The sequence below is a fragment of the Gadus macrocephalus genome, chromosome 1 (assembly GCF_031168955.1).
Source record: "Gadus macrocephalus chromosome 1, ASM3116895v1".
Lineage (NCBI taxonomy): Eukaryota > Metazoa > Chordata > Actinopteri > Gadiformes > Gadidae > Gadus > Gadus macrocephalus.
This window is the reverse complement of record NC_082382.1, coordinates 24,992,924-25,008,570: the sequence shown is the minus strand read 5'-3', so window position 1 is coordinate 25,008,570 and position 15,647 is coordinate 24,992,924. Positions and strand designations below refer to the sequence as shown.

Below are 15,647 nucleotides of genomic sequence, written 5' to 3'. Positions count from 1 at the left end.
TGCAGGAGTTGTTTTTTCTTTCTTTCTTTATTCTCAGGCCACGAGATGAGAATGGAAGCCCCCCGACTTGTTTATTTGCTACCTTCCCTTCGCTCTCTTTTCATGTCCTTCTCATTTTACGAGCCATGAGTCAACACCGCACACGTAAATGATATTTTGACACAGAGACCCATGAATAATGCATTTGAATTACTTTTATGCCAGAGTTAGACCCGACTCCCCCCCCCCCCCCCCCCCAACTCTCCGCCCCTCTTCCTCTTACCTCATTCCTTCTCCTACCCTCTATGCACAACCCCCCCCCCAACCCCATCCCCCACACACCCACACACACCTCTCTGCCTCCCCCCTTCCATCTCCATGTCTTTTATTCCTCCCCTCTCTTCGCCCTCCCCCACCCTACCGGCGCCACCTTCATCAGAATCCTCCTCGTCTTCTCCGAGGAAGACTCCATCCGTCTTTACACCTCTCCCCCTTCTCCATCTCCTCCTCTGCTTCTTCTTTTATGGTTTCCCCCTTCATCTCCCCCTCCACCTCCCTCCACGTCGCCCCCGCCAGGCAGGTGGAGGTGGAGGTGGAGGTGATGGAGGCCGTGGCTGCTGGGGCGGGGGATCTGGATCTCGTCAGGATGAGATGCAGCCCCTCCTCCTCCGCCTCCTCCTAGCCCCCCCCCCCCCCCCCCCCCCCCCTCCACCTCCTTCTCCCCCCCTCTTCCTCATCCTTTTCCTCTCTCCTTCTTTCTTTATTCTCTTCCTCCACCTCCTCCCCTTCTATCCTCCTCTTCCTCCCTCTTTTCCCTCCTCCTCTGCCTCCCCCTCGGCCTCTTCCTCCTCTCCCCATCCTCCTCCTCAACATCCTCCTCCCCCTCCCCATCCTCCTCCTCAACATCCTCCTCTTCCTCCTCCTTATCCTCCTCCCCCTCTTCCTCCTCCTCCTCCTCCCTCCTCCCCCTCCCCCTCCTCCTTCAGGAGGGCCCTTCATCTCCTGGTTCCCTGCTCCAGCTCTCCTCTCTCTCCGGCTCGTCTCCCAGGATGAGGAGAGCAGGGGGGGGGGGAGGGATGAGATCCTTCAAACGGCGTCTGACAGCGTCTGAGGAGCTGGCGGACCACCAGGGCGGACCAGAGACGCTTATCTGACGAGGGGAGAGGGAGCGCCGTGGCCTGAGACGTCCAGGCTGTTCTTCTGAGCAGCCTTGACATTGTGGTTTAAACGCTTTGTTAAAGAGAAAAATATATGAAGGTTTTTGTTTTTGAGTGCTAATTCTACATGAATATTTATTTATAGTTTATACGCACAGACACATTTATTGGTAGATGTTATTTTCTTTACCTAAAAGAATCCTAATAAACATCAACCACATGCAGTTCCTTCTCCTACACGCCGTTCCCGTCATCTTCATCACCGTGCTCTTCCAAGGACGAATGCAATTCGTGACAGCATGTGAATGCTTTGCGTTGTGAGGGTTAATCTGTAGGATTTTCCTGAAGTGTTATCGACACTGCGTCGGAAAGTGCCGATACGATGGTTCCCGGTGTCTTCACATCATGCTCGGCATGACGTGAAGACCTCAGAACCTTTCTGCCGTTCTGTGGTTATGGTTTGCATCGTTAGGGCCCGCTGATCACTACAGATGTACTTATATTCATATAATCCATGCACAGGAAGTGATGTCAGAAGGGAGGAGAAAAGGTGGGGGGTTGTGCGTTTGGAGAAGATAGCCAATGTATAGGTCAACGTATAGGAGCATTTAACATTCAAGCGATTATATCCAACAATCAAAACCAAACCATCAATCAAAAGTATACGTCCAATTAATTCAATTCAATTTGTATAACCCTTAATCACAGGTAGGCCTACTGGCTCAAAGGGCTCAATCCACATCAGTGAATACTTCACTAAATGGCTTCAACTCAAAGAGACTTTTAATTCTGAGCAGTCAAAGGAGAGGCTTAATAACAATCCTCAGGATGGCCGTCACAAAGCCACATAGCCTTAGGCCCCGTCACCACGGGCCAAAACGATCTTTTCCCCTCCGCTTTCAGTTGATGGTTTCAGGAATATATCTGTAAAGACGGACTCATTACGGAAACGCATCGAGCGGTAGAAACGCTGTGATACATATTCAAGGCGCTGGTTCGCCACAAAAAAAAGTGGAGCGCATCAAGCCTGCAAGCGTCCAGCCTGCGCGCTGTATACAAACATTCAGTCGAGGAGGAGATAGCAGTTGTTCAACCTTTTAGATTGAGCAGAGATACTTTTTAATGTAAAGGTAGTAATTCAATTTACCAAGAGCCTGTGTATAAAGCTACGAAAATAAAAATAATAATAATAATCAACGCAACCCTAACGTCTCCCAGCTGGTGTCGTTAGGGTTGCGATGAATTATTATTATATTTCATTATTTTTTTTTACATTTTTTAAGTATTTATTAGTTAGCATTTCAGGTGTTCACACGAATCCTAACACAAAACCGCATAGGTCCGTTATTAAGTTATCTACTCTGGGACCTGGCCTCAGAAAAGTGCCAAAACGCTGGATCCGTTTGGACGGTCGGCCCAAACGCACAAGACTTGTGGGTTTTAGTGTGTAAACCCTGAGTTCCATTGGTCCTCCCACTACACCTCCCAATACACTTCTTCTAAAGCATTGTTTGCTGGACCCGCATACAAATTGGTCATATTCCTTCCGCCAGTGAAATGCACTGCTGATAATGGCGTGTTTATGAAACCACTCTGTCATATTCCATCACAGCTCTCAGCCGAGCCGCTCGCTTGTTTTCATTAAAGCTACAGCAGCAGAACTCAGCGTCTCCTCGTGTAATAAGTATTTTACCGGGCTCTGTGAACGCACACACCATGTCAGTGTTGTGTGCTGTCGCCTCCAACTGAACCTGGTTCAATTGTGCTCGGTCAAACACAACTAGAGAAAAATGATGCCTTGATCACACAAATCACAGGCAGCTTCCACCTAGTTAGAGCCAAACCTACGAAATGTTCAAAATCTACAGTTGCTGTCCAATCATCCGACACCAGTCATCCATCCATCGTTTCTATATGGATCTTCAAAGCCCCCCTTCTATTATGTGATGTCTATAGTATACCATCATTTTTTGAGGTGTTTTGCCGTTGTTACAACCCAATCCAATGGATTTGATTCTTGATTTTAGCGTGCACATTTTTCTCGTCATTTGTGTTTTTTTTTAATCCGACACGCACGCACGCACGCACGCGCCCCCCCCCCCCCCCCCCCTCTGGTGATCCCGTTGATCCACCTCAGTTACAGGGACAGATAATCCTCCATCCTTTCTCTTTCTTTGGGGGCCGTCTCCTCTCTCTGCCTGCTGCTCTGAGTGGCTCTTCATTCATAATTCACCGCTCTCCCATTACGTTTGATGAAGCCACTGACCTGAATATACAAAGTGGATCGGCCCGCGGCCAGGACACGCCGTTGACACCGCGTACGCCCGTGTGTTTGTGTGTTCGCCACGCGGGGAACGTCAGTAGAAACCGGCGTGGGCGGCCTCTGCTGTTAATTACACTTCAGGTGTAATTAACAAGCACGGTAGAACTGGGGTCGTTTGGGGTTTCGAACCCACAACCTTTTGGCTGAGAGGAAAAAAACCTGGCTCCCACCAATCCGATTGGAGATTAATGTCTGAGGTCTGACGTCAGTCTAGCGCTGGATGATGGGGGCGTGTCCCTGTCTTTCACCGCGGATTTGTTACGACCAATCCCATGGGTGGAGGCGGGGATCTGTCACAAGTGATTGGCCTACGCAAACACGGCCAGCGATGTAAACTGTAAAAAGAAAGAGCCTGTAAAGGTTTCAAATCAAGTAGACCGGCCGCTGTAGAAGAACACTCGATAAAACCTCCTTCTGAAGGCCTCGTCCACTCGTGAAAATTAGTTTTCTGTGGTGGCGTCGCTCTGGGGCGAAACAGGAAGCCAGGCCTGACTACGCCCCTGCGCCTCTTCTGCGCCCCCCCCCCCCCCCCCAGTACAGAAACTCTGTTCAACGACAAGCAGGTGAAAGAGATACATAGCCCTCTAGCCCCATAGACCCCCATTCAATCGGCACTCAGGCGATCCCCCCAGTGGAATTATAATGGAACTGCAACCAAGTTTGATAAAATGGGGCTCAATAGAGAGTGCCAAGGTTCTCTGTAGACACGGTCTGTAGATAGAGAGAGATCCTTAATTGATCGCACGAAAAAAAAAAAAAAAAAAAAAATGCGACCACGAAGGGACTCGAACCCTCAATCTTCTGATTCGAAGTCAGACGCCTTATCCATTAGGCCACGCGGTCATTCCTACGGTTGTACCATCCTACCAGCTAATTGTTACTCACTTCAATCTAGATCTTGGGTGTATTAGAGGACATACGCTTGGTTGCTGAAAAAACATTCGTTTTATTTTTTCGATTTACTGGAGGATTTTTTTTATGTATTTACTTGTTCAAAATTACAAATGGAACAATTTCGCAGTTATTACCGTAAGATTATGAACTTCACAGGGAGAGGCGTTATTAACAGGATCCACTGGGTCTGTAGGTAGGCCTGGACGCACAGTGTATGTAAACAATGGATCTGCAAGTCAAATGCAGAACCTTATTCCTCCCAGCCTTCCTCCCTGCTGTGACCCAGAAGCAGATTTTCCCAAAGGTATTTCAAAAAAGTGCAAACACACAAATCAAACCCACAATGTTATTCAAAGTATGTGTGTGTGTGTGTGTGTGTGTGTGTGTGTGTGTGTGTGTGTGTCTGTGTGTCTGTGTGTTGGCACTTTTTCTCGCCTACATGCTTGTGTGTGTGTGTGTGTGTGTGTGTGTGTCTGTCTGTTGCCAGTTGTTCTCACCTACATGCGTGTGTGTGTGTGTGTGTGTGTGTGTGTGTGTGTGTGTGTGTGTGTGTGTGTGTGTGTGTGTGTGTGTGTGTGTGTGTGTGTGTGTGTGTGTGTGTGTGTGTGTGTGTGTGTGTGTGTGTGTGTGTTTCCTTTTGGCCATACATTTTCCTGAGCTGAACCGCCTTTCAATAAGCACGGCTTTGTTCTATAATTGGGTTCTGGGGAACAATAGAAAGCGCTTACCATAACAAGTAATCAGAACATCAGTACATCACACTTTTTTTTAATACCCAGAATGCATTGCCTTGTAATGAAAACATAAGATGCTAGGGCCAGGCTATTTTAAATGCTAATGGTTTTACGTTAGGTAACCATTGCCACTCCTGACCATCCCTGGAAGAAGGGATCCCCTACACTGCGTTTCTTCTCAAGATTTCTTCCTTGCTGATTCAAGGGAGTTTTTTCTTGCCCGTGTGGGGGCATGGGTAAAGGGGGGTGTCACAAATATTTGGCCTGTTAAGCCCTTTGAGACTGTAATGGTGATTAAGGGCTATACAAATAAAATTGAATTGAATTGAATTGCAAGAGGGGCAGTTCTAGCCCACTTTTCATGGGGGGGCCACACTGGGGGGGCACATTGAACCCGGGATTCAAAATATTTAGTTTAGTACTCCCCGTTACAGCGTTTATTGCAGTAGCATAGTATTAAGTGTTTACTTCAGTTACAGCAATATTATACATTTGAAATGTTGGTTAAGGCAATTCTCAATACTACAACATTTTGGGTTTCCTTCACTGACATCAAACCACTCAGTATCATACATCCCCAACAGCAACAAAGTCAGTATGATATATTATAAATCTCAAGTTCCACCGTGTGCGTCACTGCCGCACCATCGCAAGCTATCGACCCCCGGTCCGGACGGAGGTGAAAAGAAAAAAGAAACGTTTGGAGGGGGGGCCACTGGGGGGGCACGAGCTCAGTTTTACACTGGCCCCTGCTGCCCCCCCCAGAACCGCCCCTGCGTTGCAATAATGTCACCGTGGCTTTTTATCTATTTCTGAACCTACAGCCAGTCGGATCACTCCCTCTTTGGTCACATGTTAAACACGGCATAATTATGTCGGCTGTTTAATCTCAACTCTCAGCACATCATCATACTAAATATCCAGCTTATGATTTAAGCCTGGGGGCTAGAGCCAAGTTTCATGATGCACCGTTAGCTTCGTAACCCTGTTAGCTAGCCTCCTTAGCTGGACGCCTCTCTCTCGCTGCGGCATGAGTGCCTCTTTGACAAGCTCCTCCCTAGCGTCTCCCCCGGCAACCGTCGTTCACATCGAGCCTCGGTCAGATAAGCAACAAGTCTTGCAGCAGCAATTGGAAAAACCGTCCTCTGAATTCATGTCTGCCCGAGTCCAAAATCAACTGATTGACTGATTCTCGCTGACCTTTGTAGACTCTCGATCAATCGTCGGGGGTAACCTTCCTTTGGTGAGAATACGTTGCAGGTCTTTGAGTCCTAGTCAAAGGCTGTGGGTTCAAACCCTCTATGTCTGCAGTCTTACCTGATCTGCAATCAGAGAGTGGAGGAAGGGAGCAGCCCTGAAACACAGCGCGTGTGCGTGCGTGTGTCCGGTACGTGGATGTATATTAAGAACCGGTGCCGCAGAACGTCCCCCCCTCTGCCTCCGTCGTCGAACCTCCCTGAGTCATACCTGGCTCCGTGAGTCATCGCTCTGCTACAGGCGCCATCTTGCACACCGCCTACAGACTTACCCCAAACGCAGAAACTTTCCGTTGCGTTACGGCTTTAGCGGGGGCGTTCCGGGCGGCCCCCGGATGTGGGTCAGCGTCGGCGTCTCTCGCTTCTCAAGGCCCCAAGTAGGCTGAAGAACGAGTGAGGGACCCCGTTGCGGGTAAACCCCCCTAACCTCTAGACCCTCCGGCGTCGGGGCTAGGGGGTTCTGGGTCAAAACGTTGCCGTGCGAAAATCGGCGCGATCTCCATCGTGAGAAAGAAAGTCGGATCAAGGGGCCTTGACACGTTCTTCACGTATGGATAATGAAACGGATCTGATCTTTCAATCCACATGGTCGGCAAATTCATAGCGGCCAACCATTTCTGCTTCGTCGCAAATGGTTGAGAGTTACCCTCTTGCAGAACGTCCTGAGACATCCAGACGCTGAAGGTATAGTCATCGTGTAGCGTAACTCTGAGTACTGCTGTTTGGAATGAGTCACGTCGGGGTGAACGGCACGCAGCATGCAGGACCCAGGAGAACTTTCCTACTGTTGTACTCCGTAAGAACTACTTAAGGCTGCCGACTATACATTCAGCGAGGGGCATTATATAAGTGCAAGCGCGCCCATAGGCGACGCATTGGAAGACATTCTGCAGAAGCAGAGAAAAACAAACACTTGCACATTCAAAGACACTCCACTCAGGCATAGTCAAGTAAACTTCATCTGAAGTTACTGTCTTTTCTTTTTTTTTATGGATGCATCTGTGCCATTATGGGGAAATAATTGTGGCCACTTTTCCTCCTTCGCGCAATTAGTCCCTCTTCTGTGGAGTCGCTCGCTGGACAATGGACGGTCGGCGCCTGGACCTTTGTCACTTAAATCATTTCTCTCTTTTTTTTCCGCGTCGGAAAAAAGACCCGAGTTTTCAACAGTTGAATGTCAACAACTTCTCCACCACAACCGCGTCCTTCAAAGCTTTTTTTCCTTTATGCCGCACGCCGGATTTATTATATTATTTTTTCAAATGATTTTTCTCTACCTCTTCCTCTTCTCCTTCCTCTTGTAAGCTCACCGCCGCCGCGACCCAGACTGCGACCGCATGAACGTGGAACTAAGAGTATCTTCATCATGTGTGTCTGAGTGAGGCGGTGTGTATGTTATAACGGCGATGATAAAAGAGAAGCAATAAAAACAAATTAATGAACCGCATTTATAGAGCTCTTTTTCCAAAAGAGCAATCTCTATAGCTCATTAAAAATGTAAGTACCCGAATTGCGTATAAAATCACTAATAATCTCGATGGAACCTTGAGGAAACCTTCGTTGAAAGAAATATCACGTCTTAAGTTCGGATATCGTCTTTCAATCGAGATATGTCGGATTTATGGGCATAATATTGTCTCAACCACTTAGTAGTACTAAGTAGAGTATGTAGAGTTAAAGTAAAGTAAAATGTGCTCATCTTTCATACAGATTAAATCCATGCCTGGCGTACAATTATCCGAAAATGTTAAAGTCGGCAAATCTAGCATATACCAGAGAAAATAATCAAGTATTTTCTTCCAAAATGGATCTAGAGTTTGACAAGAGCTCTTGAGATCTGTGTTGTCTTTCCCAAAAGACACGTTACTGCAAGACAGAAATAACACGTAGAAAGGGTTAGAATCACAATAGTGTGGATCGATGAGACTGGTTTCTGCAAGTGATTTAAATATCAGTTAGACTCTAAAGCTGATATAATTTCATTATATCAAACTTTATGAAACCAGAGAGAGGTAACCCTGTAGGAGAACACAATCATAAGAGAAAGGGACAAACCCACAGTAGGCAGGAAAGACACATTAGGCTGCAGAATAAATGGAATGGATCCATACAAAATGCATGAGGCGTGCTTTAGTTTACGTATGCATGGGTGAAACTATGCTCACCATCATAACTAAAATGACTTACACTGTTGTCTGCTGTGCTTGAAAACCATAGAAATATGGTTGGTTTTATTTAACGCAAGTGGTCGAATTAATATATCGAGTAACATACGACATGACAAAAAGTAATTGAATTGGCTCTTGATTAATGAACTTCCCTTTTATTTATTGGCCCCTGGCTTCAGATTGAATTGCTTTTGGATCAAAAAATGTTTTGTGGTAAGTCGATGTTATCATTTTAATGTTCAACATTTTCTGTGTCACTCGTACACAGTCAGCCTTTACAGAGTGTGTAAGCCCCGCCCCCCTGCCGTTTGATTGGTCCACTCCCCCAGCGGCCAATCGACCTGATTCGCTGTGGCATGTATTGTTTTGGAAAATAAATCAGTTGAGATCCTTCCGCATCACGCTCCCATGACATCATTTGTTTCCCCTCTTAACTCAATTATTGTCACTTAGTTCATCTACGAGGCAATAATGACCTGTAGCTGCCATGCCATGGGCCCTTCTCTCTCTCTCTCTCTCTCTCACTCGCTCTCTCACTCGCTGTCTCTATCCCTCCCTATTTCCTTGTGTGTTTGTGTGTGTTGCCGTCTCCGTTTCTCTGCTTATCTCACTCCCCCTCTCTCTCTTACTCTCTCTCTCTCCCTCAACCTGTCTCTCTCTCTGTCCCTCACCCTCTCAGTTGCTGTCTCTCTTTCTCTCTCTCCTCGCTTCTCTTCTCTCTCTCTCTAATTTTTTCTGTCTTTTCTCTTTTATTTTCTCTCTCTCTCCCTCTATCTCGGTCCCCCTCTGTCTCCCTCTCTCTATCTCTCCCTCTCTCTGTCTCTATCTTTTTTTCTCTCTCTCTCTCTCTCTCTCTCTCTCTCTCTCTCTCTCTCTCTCTCTCTCTCTCTCTCTCTCTCTCTCCCTTTTCCTCTGTCTGTCTGTCTCTCTCTCTCTCTCTCTCTCTCTCTCTCTCTCTCTCCCCCTTTTCCTCTGTCTGTCTCTCTCTCTCTCTCTCTCTCTCTGCTGTGCGATTAAAGGGATTGGGAGCGTTTAGGTTCCTGATCCTGTGTGCTTGTCAGCGTCCAATAAGAACATGCATATTATCCTCCTGGTGTGACACCCTATCCCACCCCCTCGCTGCCTTCACAATAAATAAAACATTGGGTGCCACCGGGCCCCAGTGGAAGGCGCAGAGTCCAAAAAGATCATCTGTAAACACCCAACAAATTGAGTCATTGTACGAGAAGAAGAACACCTGTTATTTGTTATTATTCGTTATTTTTCTCATACAGATAAATCACAACAAAGGTTTCCCGAACTGTCATCCAGGAGTAATGAGCTTCCTGAATGTCTGCTGATCCCGAGGTGGGGCAGGAGGGCCGGGTGGGGTGTCTGACCTCCGTCAGGGGGGGTCTAACCACACCTTCTTTCGGGGTCCTGGGTGGAGCAGCCCTGTGCGTTCGGGTGGAGTCAGGGGTAGAGAGGGTCTGGTGGCATCGCCCCTAAAGGAGGAGGCCTGATGGAGACAGCGATCAAACAGGGTGGAGCAGCTACGTCACCTCTGGCCTTCGGCCCGTCCTCATCAACATTCACCCGGCGACAGCTGAATCGCTCGCCGCTATTTAAGAAGCTGAAAGTCAACCTGATGAATAATTGAGCATTAATCATGTTAAGAACAGCCTTTTTCTTTTTCTTTTTCCCCCCCCCAACGCAAGTATTAGAAAAGGTCTTTGTTGTGTCAATTACTTGATTAAGTATCATCTAGTTTACCGTCATCTGGTGGAAACTGATCTGGGGGGGGGGGGGGGTCATTTCTTCTTTTAAACGGATTCACATTACAGAGCGCCAGAGCAAGCGGCCATTTTCAATTACTTGTCAGCCCCGTTTGACTGACAGTCCGGGCTCAATTTGATCAGGCTTTCTCTTTAATTGCCTGCACTTCATTAGTTATAACGATTCATAGGGAGTGTAATCGTTGAGGATTCAGCAACAGCTCCGTGTTGGCTCGGCAACGGCGGAACAGGCCAGCGCCACTCATTAGAATACATTCAATTACTGTAGCGGCGTTTCATACTACACCACCAGCCCGGGACTTCATTAGTCCACAGCCCTGGGGAGCAGAAGGGGGGGCATTATTCTTTCCTTTGTCAAAACTTCTTGTCACACTTACTTTAGTTAGAACTGAATTAAGTGGAAAGAAAATGGTGTTGATGCTCCAATCAAAACTGTACGTTTTCCCACCTTGTTGGGGGGGGCGGGGGGGAGGGGGGGCGATGTTCATTAAAGTTGAGGCTTGAGAGAATGAAGAATAGCGAGGAGGAGAGAGGTCAAGTTAGAGAGATGGTGAGTGGGCTTGGTGGGGAGGGTCCCTCATCATAGACCTGTGAAGAATAAGTCCCGCCTCCAAAAATCTGGTTCCCTCGGTCAAATGTCTATGGGAAATAACATGGGTTTTTTGTGACGCAGCTTTTACTTCTTCGCCACCTCCAGAGTTTGATATGTTCGTTCATTTAAAAAATATCTATATATATATTTTCCATAGACATTTGACCGAGGGAACCGGGAGGTCAAATACCCTAAACCCTTTTAATACCCTAAACAACCCTAACCATGCCAATCCAACCAATGTACTACTTGGTTCTTAACGCTGAATTTGTGCCATTTCAGGAGGGGAGCTTGCACATTTTAATACCTTATTTTAAAACCTTTTTTATTTTTATGAACAGGATCTCGGAGCCTGTTGCAGAGTCTCTTGCTTTGTGACACGTCTGAACATATTCAGCCTTGCTCCTGTCGGCTGCAGGTCGCCCTTTCCTTTGGTAACGCGTCAGTCTCACTATCAAAGCCCTCCTAACGGCCGCTCTATGATACAATATCGCACGGAGCGGCCATTTTCTGCCATGTCATTTCACACCGGGCGCATTTGTTAGTGTTTTTGATTTAGAAAACCTCCCGAATGAATCCAAACCGAAGGCGTAGCCACGTCGGGGACGGTGAGAACCAAACCTGGTTTTAAATGAGTCTCCGAGAGACATTTGTCCACCATTGTGCGTCTGGAAGAAAAGGACCAAAAGTATCTAAACATCAGTCTGTGTCCTTGTAGTCATGGTGGAGGCCTGGGTGTGCTCCCAGCAGACGGACAAACCAATCTAAATTATAATCTGGTTATCCAATAGGAAGAGTGACAGCTCATCACCGAGGGGCGGGTCATTTGCATGATAGCACGCACACGCACTCTGACACACAAACGCACGCGCACACACAGACACAAAGACACACACACAGACACACACTGACACATGCGCACTCAGACACAGACACACATAGACACACACACACAAAGACACACACACACACACAAAGACACACACACACTCAGACACACACACACACGCAATCAGACACACACACACACTCTCACACACACACACACACACACACACACACATGCACCCAGACACACAAACACACACACACAGACACACACACACGCACGCTTTTGTGAAGACGCCATCGCTGAGATGTCTGCCTTCAGTTCACTTTCACTCGGACGGCGAGACGCTGTAATCAGCCCGCTGACGAGAGCGCGGCTGAAAAAAGGAATAAAAATGACCAAAATAAAAATGAGTCACAACGTTTTTAGCCGAGCGAGTCCTTTGCGCGCCCTTTGCTTTATCATCAATCTCACAGCTTGGAGTGTTAGCGCTTTGAGCGTCGTATTGTTCTGGCTGGGTAGAAGCAGCTTGTGTGTCGGGTGTGAGCAGCGATCGACGGTGTTTCACAGGGTTTGCTGTCTGCTCTGTCGCTGGAGGAGGAGGGACACGGGGCCCAATAGATGACACCGTCTATCGGTGTTCTACTGATTTGTTCAAAAATGGAGAACAATTTGTGTACTGGTTTTAATTGGTCCAACATCATTTCCAGAAATGAACTATTCAGAACATTTTATTTTTCAGATTTTTACTTCAGCATTCTCGTTTGACACACACACACACACACACACACGCACACGCACACGCACACGCACACGCACACGCACACGCACACGCACACACACACAGAAACAGGATTGTGGCGTCTCGTTCCTGGAGTGCATTAAAGGGATGTTTGCCTTTGGGGTCACGAATACATTTGTGTAGAGGTAGCGAAGAAATGGTTCACCTTTCATGTCACCGTTTCTGCGTTCCTCCGACTTCCCCGTTATACAGAGATGCAGTCTCCCCTCCGCCATCTGCAGGCTGCGCCATACCTTTCTATAGCTGAATGGTGGACGGCAGGAAGCTGCTTCTAATCCCAGAATCCCTCACATTGAATCATGCAAATTTGGTGTACTTTGAAGCGAATCCAGCTCCTACCATAGGCAGAGCGAAAACAACAATCTATTATGCATGCATTGCACCAAGCTTATGGTAATGTTATTTTCTGATGCTATTCCCATAAAGTCCCATTTTATGAGAATGTGTGAACATATCTAAAGTTGTACTCTGGGTGCCGTTTGTTAACGCTGAACCTAGCTCTTGGCGAGTCACGAAGCAAAGTATGTTAAGCTGAATGTTTTCGTTTAGGAGGTTTGGTAATAAAGCCAAAAGGAGGAATGATTTCCCCTGCAAAGATTGTATTGTTTTCTGGATTATTGTCGTCCGGAAGCTACTCTATTTGTAGAGAAAAACGGGTTTGATAACTTCCTGTGTTTGTTTGAACCAACCTCCAGAAAGGTTTGGTGGGGGATGAGGATGTGATAACAATAGAAACATGTTTTTCTGCACATTCTGAAAAAAGGATTGAAAGTATTCGATACAAGCCACAATTTACGTTTTGTTGCCATATTCAGTCAATCTATTACCAAATGTGTCTCACACATTTGAGAACTTTACATTTTCTTACAAACACACTTGTGAAGTCCTGCAGTCTGCATCTAAATAGGTTGCATTTCAGTTCGATAATTCAACACACGACACGAAACCTTTAGGGCCACCTTAAACTGGATCAACCTCTGAGGTTAAAGTAAAATATGCATTGAGGGTGCAATGCAGCACAATTTGTCCAAATCAAGATTTGAGGTCATGATGACAAACAACAAGTCAAGTTGGGCAGAAAGTTCAAAGGAGGGGGCTTTTTTCTGCCAAAGTAACATTTATGAAACATCATTTTTGCTCTCACAGAAGAATAGGATATGAGTTCCAGTGCAAAAGAGAATTGACCGAGTGTCGCTTCTTGTGCAGAGTTCTCTTAAACGGAAACCTCAACTGTTCTCGACCACAGCATACCACAGCCCAACAAGGCTTATCTGCCCTATTTCATTATGTCTCTGTCTCTGTGTCTGTGTCTCTTTTCTCTCACTCACTCCGTCGCACTCTCTCTCTCACACTCTCTCTCTCGCACTCTCTACCTCTCTCTCTCTCTCTCTCTCTCTGTCTCTCTGTCTCTGTCTCTCTGTCTCTCTTTCTATCACTCTCACACTCTCTCTCTCGCACTCTCTCTCTCTCTCTGTCTCTCTGTCTCTCTGTCTCTCTCTCTCTCTCTCTCTCTCTCTCTCTCTCTCTCTCTCTCTCTCTCTCTCTCTCTCTCTGTCTCTCTGTCTCTCTTTCTATCACTCTCACTCTGACTCAGTCTCTCTCTCACTATGACTCAGTCTCTCTCTCACTCTGACTCTCTCACTCTGTCTCTCTGTCTCTCTGTCTCTCTGTCTCTCTGTCTCTCATTCTATCACTCTCACTCTCACTCTGACTCTCTCTCTCTCTCTCTCGCTCTGCCTCTCTCTCTCAGGAGGCCTGTGGATGAAGAGCAGGTTGGGGATATTTCCAACTGTGTAATGAATAATTATGATCCCCGACATGCCAGGAATAATTTGGGTGGAGGAGGGAGGCGGGGTGGGGTTGGGGATGTTCGGGGCAAAGTGTAATTGGAGAGGCGCGCCCGTTGTCCCGTGTTTCCCCAAGTGGGTCCCCAGCTTTGCGACTCCACGCAGGCTCTTAATGAAGGGACGGACATCGCTTGATTACGCCGTCTTGTAATACCATTTCCTGCGTCCTCGCATGCGTCCCCCCCCCCCCCCCCCTCACCCCTCACCCTATAAGGAGTGTCCGTTACAAACAGCGGGCTGCTCTCTGACCGGATGGATCCAATCTGTATGAAGGACCGGGCTGGCTGGTGTGAAGGTAAACATTGCTTAGACTCACTCCCCGTCGTGGTTTAACCTACTTTCCTCGCTCCGTTTTTTTTTTCTTTGGGGGGCATAAAGATGGCCTCGATCAGAGCGGTTGTTTTCGTTCCATCGGAGGAAGCGCCTCGTCAAACGCAGCGTCAGCTGATTCAGAACAATCCGCCCGGGCGTGGGCGGCGCTCGGAAAGACTGGCGTGGGGCTGGAGTCAGCCTCACGCTCACACGCACGTGCACACACACGCGCACACACATGCACACGTATATGCACACGCACGCATACACGCACGCACGCACGCACACACGCGCACACGTATATGCACACGCACGCATACACGCACGCACGCATGCACACGTGCACACACTTGCACACGTGCACGCACACGCGGATGCACTTACAGAAACGTGCACACACACCACAAGCGCATACACATTACACACGCACACCATACACACGCACACACACACACACGTTGAAGATAATGTTCATCAACATGTTTTTAGTCGATCTCCTTTCGTGGATTGTTTTCCCTGATTCGTTGTGTGCGTTTACAGGCGCACAATGGGGAGGAGGGCGGTTTTAATATTACTGTTTCGCGGTGGTTTGTTCACATATTCATTAAGACACATGTTGTATAATTATAAATGGGATTAAAGTTGTTTCGAGCTCAGTTGATTTAACCTTGTGAAAGAGAGCGAGGGGAAAAGGTCTCAAAGTGCATGATGGAAAATAGTCCAAAGTGTACTCACAAACTCATAAATAGATACATGGAGCACATGCATATATACATTAGCGCAAGATGGGCATTCATGTACATGAGAGGGGCAAACCCACACACACACTACATAACCACAAACGCGCAGATACACAAATGCACACAATCACACACGTGCAAAAAACCCACACACATGCACGTGTGCACCAATTCACACACACAGACACAGCCATGCATATACACACAAACACACAGCCACACAAAGACACACAAACACA

General features: G+C 47.3%; 1 non-coding gene across 1 annotated transcript; it reads right to left on the bottom strand.

Moving 5' to 3' along the window:
- Nucleotides 1-4,229: 4,229 nt before the first annotated feature.
- trnar-ucg (transfer RNA arginine (anticodon UCG)) lies at nucleotides 4,230-4,302 on the bottom strand. Its single transcript has one exon. It is a non-coding gene; the product is annotated as a tRNA-Arg (tRNA).
- Between the last annotated feature and the right edge of the window lie 11,345 nt (nucleotides 4,303-15,647).